Source organism: Suricata suricatta, chromosome 2 (genome assembly GCF_006229205.1).
Source record: "Suricata suricatta isolate VVHF042 chromosome 2, meerkat_22Aug2017_6uvM2_HiC, whole genome shotgun sequence".
NCBI classification, from domain to species: domain Eukaryota; kingdom Metazoa; phylum Chordata; class Mammalia; order Carnivora; family Herpestidae; genus Suricata; species Suricata suricatta.
This window is the reverse complement of record NC_043701.1, coordinates 46127776-46139580: the sequence shown is the minus strand read 5'-3', so window position 1 is coordinate 46139580 and position 11805 is coordinate 46127776. Positions and strand designations below refer to the sequence as shown.

Sequence of the window (11805 nt, the reverse complement as noted above, 5' to 3'; positions counted from 1 at the left end):
CCCCCCCCCCCCCCGCCCATCCCCTATCAGGCGCGACTTCCCTGACTCCCCACTCCCCGGGTCATGGGACCTCGCCTGGGAATCGCAGATCCCAATAAAGGCTTTCTTGGCTCCATAACCTGGTCTCTTTCTTTCCTCTCGTCTCTGCCTCCATCTATCAAATCTTACAGATAGCCACTGGTCTGGACGACTTCAGTGAGAATGGTCTAGCCTTTGTCACAGAATCCACCACACAAAACCTGCAGATTTCACTGCTCCTTGGCTCTCATAGTTGGAATGCTGTGCACTCTCCAAGCCAGAGAGGTGCCCTCCCTTTACTGAGGGCCCCTGTTCTCAGGTCCCTGTTCTCAGGTCCCTGTTCTGTTTTAGTGCCAGACATTGAGAGATGTCCTTCATTGTCTGGGTCTGTGCAGAGATTTTGAAATAAATTAACAGGGACAGAGTGGAACTCCATCAGATTCTCATCGATAAAGGTTTTGTGCCTTTTTTGATGCTTTTCTGTAACTCTAAACTTCACATATTTATGTGTTAGAGTTGTGTGCACCCCTCTTTCCAAAGAAAGCCTGCAGTGCTAGGAAGTTGGGAAGAGAAGCTAGAGAGAACAAGGGACACATTTTTCTCCTGACCTGGGTAGGAATTTCTCATCTGATCATGTTCCTACTGAGGCTTCTTGCCATGAATATGTATATGTGTATAAAACATGTACATGGTGATATATGTCCGTATGCATGTATGATATATGTCCGTATGCATGTCTCTGCGTGTGTGTTTGTGGGTATATGTATACATAGAAACCAGAAGTGGATTAGGTTTCAAAAAGTTATTTCCAAGTCAATATATAATATATAAGTTAATATCAAGGGAAAGGCAAAGTCAAGCCTAGCATTACTTTTAGTAATGAAAATATTCACTTGGGATTATACTAATGATGTGTAGATATTAATACACATAATTTGGCTGCCTAATATTGATTTAAGTTGCTCATTCAAATTCACTTTATTATAGAAAAAATTAGCCATTTTGTTTTATGGTGTTTGTCCCTGCAGAGGATGAAACTGTTAAGCCATGTTTATTGGATAAATAACACTATTTTGCTGACTTTCATATGCAAAGAGAGCATTATCCTGTCTCCCACAGGAAGTGTGCTGTGAGTTATTACTTTCTGGCTGGGGACCTGGTGAGTTCAAGCCAGGTGTCCTCTCTGTTACCTCCCTCATGATCAATGTCCAGGGTTGAGGTACTGTCAGTAATCAGGGCACAGACTTTTTTTTTTTTTTTTTTTGACATTAATATGCCTGAGGCTTGATCTTTATCCATGTGAGAGCCTTATGCTTGTTTTAAGCAGCCAAACTAACCCACAGGCCTTTTTCTTTTTCTCCAAATATAAATTCTTCCTCAGCGGAAAAAAAGCAATTGACAGGGGCTTTGTAAACTCTCTTGAAATAATATCAGATTAAGATGAGGAACTTAACCACAGCAAATTGTAGGCAATTACAAGCAGAAGACATGATTTGGAATTAGACAATGTAATTTGTCATAAGGATTGCCACAATACTTCTTTGGTTCTGCGTTCTAACCCCAGTAAGGGCACTAAGGGCTATTTTGTAAAGAGGCTCAGAAGCTTTTCAAGGAAGACCTGCCCTACAGACATCATACTTTTCACAAATAGTTGAATGTAAATCTGTCACTCTGGAATTCATAGAGGCATGTTTCTGAGAGCATATGTAGTTTCAGCTTGTGATCCTCCTTACAGTAATGAGTTCCCTCCATTTTCCACCCATAGACTGGACTGGTATTTCTTTTTATTGCTTTAAATTGAACTCTCTGAAACTTATTTCTAACATCCAACCTTGGGTTTTATAAATAAATGTGGATTCATTGGAACCCTGGACTTCAAGGATGGCATTGTGTATAGGGCACCTGGGTGGCTCAGGTGGTTAAGCGTCTTGACTTCGGCTCAGGTCCTGATCTTGCAGTTTGTGGGTCTGAGCCCTGCTTTGGGCTCTGTGCTGACAGCTCAGAGCCTGGAGCCTGCTTCAGATTCTGTGTCTCCCTCTCTCTCTCTCTGCCCCTCCTCCACTCGTGCCCTCTCTCTCTCTCTCTCCCCCGCTCTCTCTCACACAAACGTTAAAAACCTTAAAAGAAAAGAAAAAGAATGGGGAGAATGGTGTTGTGTGACAAGTGTTGGAAAGCTGGGAGCTGGCCCAAACGCCAGCACCAACTGCCTGTGTTAATTTGGATGCCTCTGAATTTTCTCATCCGTAAAATGGGCTAATAATACTTGTGAAAATCAAATGGGATAGTGTCTGTGAAAGAAACATGAAAAATTGAAAACTCATGAACAAAACATAAACACCTCTGGTGTCACAAAGTTCCATTCTTATACGGACGCTCCGTTGGTTCCTTTTCTGGGTGATAAATGATCACTCAGAGTTCGTAGTTGTCTAATATAACTTGAAAAATCTCCTCTAAATGTATTACCTTGCTTTTCTGCTCTTCACCAGCCTTTCAAAGCCTTGAAGTATAAGCCCATCAGTTTAGAATTTCTCCATTCAGTGCAAGATTCCACTGGGCATCCCACTTTCCATAAACATTTTAAATTAGCCCAGACAAATCTCTCATCCAGAGAGACACCACTGTTTATACTTTCTGATCCAGAGGAGTGGCTCCTTTTGAAATTAAATTTGATGTCATATTCAATCTGTGCAAATAAATCTCTGCAACAGACATGTAAGTTATAAGGCACAGCAAGAGAATTCTCCTGAGAGAGTCACTCAGTCTGGGAACATCACCTACCCTTACATCTACCTGGGTTTTCTCTCCCTCCCTTCCCTCCCCCATCTTTCACTCCCTTCCTCCAAAAGTAACCACTATAAGTTTGCTGTTTGCTGTTACCTTGGTTCTCCTTATTTCTTTAAATAATTTTATCCCTTCACCAAAACCCATGCTTCATAGGCAGATGTTTTTGTCTGTTCTGCTCACTGCCAATCTCCAGTACCTAGAACAGTGTCTTGCATGCAGGAGGCACTCAATAATTGTTGAGTAAATGAATATGTCTATATCCCAAGCATTGTATCATCAAAATGCTGTGATAGTCTCTCCTTTATTTCTTGTATGTACATCCGTTCTGTAAGGGCCTCATCACTGGTTCATATTAGCCATGTGCCTTTAATGACTTCTAGAAAATTAGGGTTTATTTATTTTAAATTTTTAAATTTTTTAAATTTTAATATTTTTTTAATGTTTGTTTTTGACAGAGACAGCATGAGCAGGGGAGGGTCAGAGAGAGAGGGAGATACAGAATCTGAAGACAGGCTCCAGGCTCTGAGCTAGCTGTCAGCACAGAGCCCGATGTGGGGCTCGAACCCACGAACCGTGAAATTAGGACCTGAGCTGAAGCCAGATGCTCAACCAACTGAGGCACCCAGTCACCCTGGGTTTTTTTTTTAAACTTATAATATGGAATATTTGCACTTAGGTGCAAGAGGGACTCCCAAAAAAATCACATAGAATTTTATGAATTAAGACTGCTTCTTAAACTTGATTTGTAGTTTGTAACTACTTTTCAGGAGTGAATAGTGAACTACTCAAGGAATATAAGTAGCAAAGCTAGAGCTGAACAGGAAAAGCTACAGAGAAGATTTTAGAAAGTGATGTAGTCCATGTGCTACAACAGTAGCAAACCTTGAAAATATTATGTGAAAGAAGCCAGTTACAAAAGCCTACATATTGTGTAATTCCACCTATATGAAATGTCCTAAATAGGCAAATCATAGAGATGGAAAGTAGATAAGTAATTTCCTAAGCGGGGAGGGCTGGAGGGAAATTGGAATGACTTCTAATAGGTCTGGGGTTTCTTTGGGGGATGATGAAATTGTGGTAAGAACTGCACATCTCTGTAATATACTGAAAGTCACCAAACTATACTTTAAAAAGGTGAATTGCAGAGTATGTAAATTAAATCTCAATAAAATTGTTACTTAGAACAAGCGCCAAAAAAAAAAAAAAAAAAAGGGCAGTGTAGGGCTGAGAAGGGGAAAAGGTTGTAAAGTTAGCAGACGGGGGAAAATACCCTACAGATCAAGTCCTTCGGGACGAATTTTCTTAATCACATAGAAGAGGTTCGTTGCATATTCACTGATAGCAACACTGGGGTATGTGTGGATTCTTCCCATTTTTATTTCCGGAGTTGCCTTTTTCTGACAGCCCCCAACCTCCTCACAAGGTGCTCTCTGTGGTTGGTTCCCAGGCTCAGCTAAGCCTACACTCCTCAATGCCTCCTTCCCCAGTGTCCCCAAAGGCTGCGGTGTCCTCTCCCTCTGGCTGAGGAATGAGGTCCAACAGGAGGTCTTCTCTGCTGATGCTGGACCAAGCAATTACTGCATTTCTCACGACTAGTTAATTAGATTTTTGTGCCACTTTTCAAGCCCCGGGCACAACTCTTACACCCTCAAAGCAGAAGATGAGTCATCTGGGAACCGAGATTCTTACCTTGTAACCTTGGTACTGCTGAGTTTACTAGTACCGCAATTCTTCTGCGGCTGTCTCCAGATGCCCCCACTGGATGGATGCATGTGCAGACGTTTCCAGGGGTATCATCTGCTGGCTCTTTTGTTGTTTAATAATCAAAGAAGGGGCCTGCTTTGATCATGTCAGATCACAGCACTGTGCTGTAAATACTTTGTTAGAGAGACTAGAATATTACGCAGGTACAGCTGTCTCAGATGTTAGGAGTGTTTGCTTTAACCCTGAACAAGCAAAGAAGAAACATGGAATTTGGTCAGATATGATCTACAATATGAACGTATCAAATAGGTAGTTTTTCAGAACCACATATAGTTCACAATAAGAAATCTAATCCATATGCATTTTATTTTTTAAATTTTAATTTACTTTTTAATGTTTTTTAACATTTATTTTTGAGAGACAAAGATAGAGCATGAGCAGGGAAGGAGCTGAGACAGAAAAGGAGACACAGAATCCGAAGCAGGCTACAGGTTCTGAGCAAGCTGTCAGTACAGAGCCTGACGCTGAGCTCGAACTCACAGATTGTGAGATCATGACTTAAGCTGAAGTCAGAAGCTCAATCCACTGAGCACCCAGGTGCCCCAGCCATATGCATTTTAAAAGTACCTGCTGCTTTTGTGAGGCAGGTTGTTGCAAAAGTCCCTTTCGTCTCTCCCCCCAAGTTCAGTGACTCCTGGGATAAGGTACACTTTCTGCCAGTTGGAGGAGGATGGGGCTCTGGTGGGGAGCTTGTGGAGATAAAGATCAGCATCTTTGGGGAACAGAGTCCCTGGGCGGCCACTTTCACCGGCAGGCTGCAAACTTCAATGGCCTGCAGGAGTTTATAACAAGACTGGCACCACCTCAAAGTGTTCGTGGCTTGTCCTTACTCCTCACGGGACAACAAAGACAGGCACCCCCACAGAATACAGATACCTATTCATGGGAGTTTAATGGCAAAGCAAGTATTGAAACATCCTCTTCCTTAAGATCCCATTCCGAGTGTTTCCCTGGCAGCCAGAGGAGGAAGTGGGCATGCGCTACAGTGGATTTGCTGTTCTGTGTCCTCCCTCGGGGCAGATCCGGTTGTCTTGGGTTCCCTACAACAACGGCACACGTAGGCAAGGTATTGTGCCAGGTGTTGGCCTCTGCACTTGGCTCTCACATTTCACTCCAGGGACACGGATCTTATACCTTGATCCCCCTACAGCGGTCCTGCTTTATCCGTGGTTTTGCTTTCTGCGGTTTCACTTCTCTGTAATCAAACGCGCTATGGGAGCAGACGCTCCTCTTTCTGATGAATTGGCAGGTCAATAGCAGCCTGGCTCCACCTCACAGAGACTATGTCATTCACCTTGTCTCATCATGTGGGCGTGTCCTCAGCTCACATCATCCCCGGAAAAGGGTGAGTACAGTCTGAGAGAGAGAGATCGTATTTATATAACTTATTACAGTATACTGTTACAGTTTCCTGTTTCATTATTACTGTTTTTAATCTCTTACCATGCCCAACTTACACATTGAACTTTATCTTAGGTATGTATGTACAAAAAAAACCCCTAGTATATATAGGGTTCAGTGCTATCTGTGGATTTTGGTACCCACTGAGGGTCTTGGAAGGTACCCTCCCTTCCCCACCCCCACCCCATAGATAAGGCAGGGACCACTGTATTCTCTAAGGTCACAAGCCAAAGTTTCCTTAACAAAAGCTGCCATTAGTGCAGCTTTTCTGGTGCTGACACCAAAATGCATAACACATTCACACCTCCTCACTTCCTCCTTAGAACATGTCCGGGGTAATTATTGAATGGGTTAGGATGTTTCTTCTGCAGCTACAGAAAACCCTGAAGAGGTGAGAAATAGGGTAACCAGACCACTGTCAGCTTCTCTGTAGTCTCTTGGCTCTTGGCGGAGGGGCTTTGTCCTTAGCTTCCCTCTCCTTTTGGTATCAAGATGACAACGGCATTACCTGGCATCACAGTTAGAAAGAGTAAAGTTGTGGCTCAATGGGTTGACTGTCCAACTGTTGATTTCAGCTCAGGTCATGATTTCATGGTTTGTGGGTCCAAGACCTGCATCGGGCTCCGTGGTCAGAGCATGGAGCCTGCTTGAGAATCTCTCTCTCTCCTCTCTCTGCCCCTCCTCTTCCTTCAAAATAAAGAAATATTAAAAAAAAAAGTAAAGGATTACAGTTTCCCCCCACTATCTGGAAGCAGAGTTCCTATGAAAGCTTTTGTAAGCAAAATGACACGAGGCAAAGAGTCATTTACCATTCATTTCTATGGAAACATTTGTGAGCACTCCCAGACCCCCTCAAAATAACCTCTTTTTGAGTTCTCTGATACCTTAGGACACATCTTGCTAGTCGTTGTACAAAGTAATTCAAGGTAGAACACACATGCTCACAGACATGGTTCAAAGCTATGTGGTTAGAAGCGGGGATGCCGGATGTAGTTTTGGGGAAGGGACTTGGTGGGATCACTCTCGCTTCTGGGGGTCTGCGCTGCCTTTATAACTGCTCACTACAACACTGATGCTGAATGCTGTCTTTGCTTTTTGCTTCGTTTGGTGACCGCACAAAACCTTTCTTGGATTTCTTTCGGTTCGTGAAAATGTAGGTTAATGTATGTCTTTTGTAAAAGTGAAATGGCATCGTGCAAACTTTTGAACAGCAGGGGATACCTGTAATCTCCTGCTCCTGGCTGTGTGAAAAGTGAGAGAGCCTTTTTCAGAAGCTCCCTTCCCCCCAGCAGACTTCCCCTTGTCTCACGGGTCACAGGATTGTCACATGCTCATATGCAAGGCAGGAGACTCAAGTTGCACAGTGTCCGGTCATAAGCTCCTTTCAGAAATGGGGATGGGGCTGGCCTCTCCTAAAGGGTGAGGACACCTGAACAGAACAGGGTTCTGTGAAAGAGGACAGAGGAATCCAGAGTCTTTGACCGAGCAGTGTCACGAATGTCCTCAGCCCTTGGAATCTCTAAGGCCACCACAGAAATGCTGAGCGTGCTAAGAAAGCTGGCCTCTTCCATTCAACAGACTCATTATAGTCTCACTGAGAACCAAACGGTGAACTTAGTCTATACTAACATTCACTTTGTGACCAAGATGTTTCTGCTTCCCTTCCAAATTAAGCGACTGACAGCTTTTACTGATGCTTTTGCTTTTACTTGTTAGTGCCTTATGGATTGAAACACTTTGTTTTGTGGTTATGGAAAAATATAGAGTTGATTGTGGATAGATTCTTTAGCTCTGATGAGAAGCTGGACAGTAAGGATGGAAGGTTTTGATTCTTGACTGACTCACATCGCTGGGCCTGCGTAAGTTGAAATTGTTTTATTAGAAATTCAGGGAAATAATAGTAGATAATTCAACCACTCCTGGTTGCTAGGGCAAGGGATTTTGAAAGCTTTGATTTATGAGAAATGACGATCATTAGCAGCTCTTTGTTTTTAAAACAGAGAGCCCGGTAAATTGTCAAGTCTTGAGTCGAATAAATAGATGATTGGCACCTAGTTGGAGAAAGAATCTCAGGTTGTTTCTGAAGAAAAAAGAATAGGTGGAAGGCTTTTGGAGAGCAGGTTCCCATTTTTCATTTAAAAAACATTTTTTAATGTTTATTTTTGAGAGAGAGAGCACAAGTGAGGGGAGGGCAGAGAAAGAGAGAGGGAGACACGGAATCTGAAGCAGACCCCAGGTTCTGAGCAAATGTTCAGCACAGAACCCGATGTGAGGCTCAAACCCACGAACCATGAGATCATGACCTGAGCTGAAGTCGGATGCCCTACTGAGCCACCCAGGCACCCCCCCCCATTTTCTATTTTTATGATGGACCAGAGTGTGTAATGATCATCGGAGAAGGAGTAATGTGACCCAGCTCTGTACCAGTTCATCTCAGCATTTGCTTTTCATATGGCCCGGGGCAAATTACATTATCATTTTGTAACTTTTTGATGCTCATCTGTAGAATTATTAGCTTGGACCAGATTATCTTGAGGGTCTTGAAAATTTTATGATTATCTGACTTTGCCTATTTCTTCCTGCCAATTTATAGTGCAGTGGCGGTATCCCCAAGGGAACAAGCCCCCCCCCCCCCATACTTTACATAGCAATTACCATTGGCACCAGTGGTCCAGGCACCCAGGGTGTAAGACATCACAGCTATTGGGTGTCTGGGCTGCACTCACGTGTCAGCCCTCACCCTGCGTAAGCCCAGCGATCTGAGTGTGTGCGTGCTCCAGGGTAGTGTGATACAACCCTTGTGGAACATGACTCATGCTGAAAAGTACATTTTATATCACAAGCCAGCACACACACACAGTTTAATGTATATTTATTGAGTATTTACCATTAGAGATATGATTACAATGGACAAAAAAGACAAAAACAGCCTGCTCCTTGTGAAGTCTCTAAATACAGAGAGATAATAAGCAAAAGAAACTATGTAATCTATCAAATATGTGTATCATTATTTTATGTAATTATAATGTAGATAATTCCTAGCTTATTTAGTATGTTAAAAGGTGATAAGTTCTATGGAGAAAAAAAGAAGGAAGAGAGATAGGAGATACTGGGGCGGAGGTGGGGTGGGGTCTGATTCTAAATTCTGCGGCCAGCGAAGGCCTTCCTGAAAAGCTGACATTTGATGGTGAGGGAGCCAGCATGCAGATATCTGGAGGAAGAGCCTTCCAGACAGAGGGTAATTACAGATGTCCGGCTGCAGGAGGGTGCCTGGTTTGTTCCAGGACCAGAAATAAGGTCACTGGGCCCAGGGTGAATATGAGATAAATAGAACTGGGCAGAAATGGATGGGCAGATCATGGTGGGCCTTGTAGGCCATTGTAAGGACATTGGCTATGAATGAGGTAGGCTGTCCCTGTAGTGTTCTAGCAGAGTGACTTGATCTGACTTGGGTTTTAACAGAGCCACTCTGGCTACTGTAGGGAGAGTAGAGTAAACACAAACACTGGGTGTACACACACGCGCAGAGACCTCCTGTATGATGTGCTCTGCTATCTGCTTTTCTATCGAATTTGAATTGATTCATCTAAAAACTGGTCAGGGCCCACACATCCATTTCAGAATCTGCTATGGGGTGGCAACTGGCAATTTGAAAAGCAGGTTGTAGATTGGCCTAGAACCCCAAAAATACAGTGGATTAAGTCTCCTTGTTGAAGGCTTGGGTGTGGGATACACGGCAGCCTATCTCCATCTTATTAAGTATTCATATTTAATAATGAGCTTTTGTTCATTTTTTAACTTACACTGAATAATAGCCCTATTTTGTTGAAAGATCATTTAAAACTTTCATCTTTTTCTGCAACTCCTATATTAAGTAACTTTTTATATAGAACATTTCAAATGTATTTAAAGTAAAGAGAAAAGTGTCATGAGCACCCTGTCCACCGATTTCAGCAGTTAACAATTCATGGCCTGGTGTCCTCTAAGCATTATTTGGATTATTTTGAAGCAAATCTCAGGGCCAAGATCACTTCATCTATAAATATTTCAGTTGGTATCTTAAAAGATGTGGCACATTTTTTAAACAGAAGTAATAATTACTATTTTAATTTTTCTTTTGATGTTTATTTATTTTTGAGAGAGACCGAGACCGAGCGTGAGTGGGGGAGGGGCAGAGAGAGAGGGAGTCACAGCATCTGAAGCAGGCTTCTGGCTCTGAGCTGTCAGCACAGAGTCCAATGTGGGGCTCGGACCCCTGAACGTGGCCTGATTCAAAGTTGGACACTTAACCAGCTGAGCCATGCAGGTACCCTGTATGCCACATTCCTATTAAGCTTGTGCTGCACCCAAGCCGTAATTCAGCAGTGCCAGTGTTCAGCAGTGCCAGTGTTCACTATTCTGATGCGGGAAATACAAGTGACTTTAATGAAAGGAAGCTGGGGTCATGCTTCTTCGCTGACAACTCCGGAGATGGCGTTGCTGTCAAAGCTTCTGTTTAAGAAACACTTTCTTACTTTCAAAAATGAGTCAGTTTGATCCTATTTCCCCTTCGTACTTTCATTTCTACTTAAATATGGCCACCTTTTCTGTACCTCTTGACTAATCAATGGTAAGCGGTTTGAGAAAAGGTCCTGGGTCTTACCGTCTTTGTCCTGCCCAGGGGCTGCACACGGTTCCTGGCCCACAGTAGCCCTCACGCTTTTGTTAATGCTTTCGTCGACTTCGGTTCTAAATGCGGCTTGGCATAACCTCTCCTCTACCCTCTAGCCCATCACTCCTTTGGCTATGGGTTGCAAAACCTGACTTTTTAAGCCCAACTTTTTTTTTTTTTTTTTTTTTTTTTTAGGAGGCCTCCTCTTTACCAGGGTGGAGAGTTTTCTGGATCAGTATTGACTTGTTGACAGGAGATGTCACTTGTCCCTTCGATTCCCTGAGTTTGTTATCCTCCATCGGCAGGGTGTGGTGTCTGTCTTCTCTGGTATCTGCCCTAATCTCTGCCAATTAATTGGTCAGAGACCAATTTGATACGGGCTATATTACTAAAAACATTGTCATTTCTGAATATGTGTAGCAGTCCTAATTTGGGATGGAGGTTAGGAAATATTTTTATGGTTGAGTATGTGGTAAATACTAATCCTGTGTTGAGTATCCCTCTTTAGCTAGTTAATTACCCAAATATTTTATCTCTGAAATTGGTGGGGTCGGTGGCACATTCTGAGTCTTAATCTTCTCATCCTTGTTTTCCCCTTCCTTTTTCCATTCTCTTTTCAATAAAAAATGAGTGTGGATTTGGTGTCAGCCACCACGAGTGGCTCTGGTGACATAAAGGGATAAGAAACAGCCTCCTTGTCACTTCTCGTTCAAAGTGTGTCCTCAGTGAATTGTCACTCCGTAAAGGCGGGGGGACCCTCCGGACGCCAGGTGCGAACCAGAGGACACCTTCTGGGTGCATAGCACACCTTCTTACACACATTTTTTTTTTTTGGATGAATAACTATGAACGGGAACATGGACCTCACCAAAAGGAGTTTACAGTCCCAGGTGTGGCAGTGAAGGTGGACCTGGTGGAACTTTATAGAACTTGTAAAGTCATTCTCAGTTTTTAATTGTTTATAGTTCAAAACACTTCACTTAACTTGCTACCCATCTTGACCACAGTCCTCTGAGTGTTTTGTACCCGCTTAAAGATGCCAGAAAGTTCTATCCGTGGATCCTTGCAGGACTGGTCTCTAGACTGAAAACAAGCGTGCAAGGGGAGGTTGTCCCCTGCGCTCCCTGTCCACCTTGCCTGCGTCTGCGGTTCTGCCAGACAAGGCCCTTCCAGTTTCTTATTTTCTC

The 11805-nt window shown here is 43.1% G+C and overlaps 1 protein-coding gene and 1 long non-coding RNA gene across 3 annotated transcripts in view; one reads left to right on the top strand and one right to left on the bottom strand.

Moving 5' to 3' along the window:
* The window catches only part of LOC115280707, a 15110-nt gene extending 9306 nt beyond the window's left edge, over positions 1-5804 (bottom strand). The window contains exons 1-2 of the long non-coding RNA XR_003903895.1: positions 5443-5804; positions 4492-4748 (exon numbers count right to left, since the gene is read on the bottom strand). This is a non-coding gene — a long non-coding RNA (uncharacterized LOC115280707). The remainder of the gene's footprint in view (positions 1-4491; positions 4749-5442) is intronic.
* The window catches only part of CHN2 (chimerin 2), a 291932-nt gene that overhangs the window by 10798 nt on the left and 269329 nt on the right, over positions 1-11805 (top strand). The window lies entirely within an intron of this gene.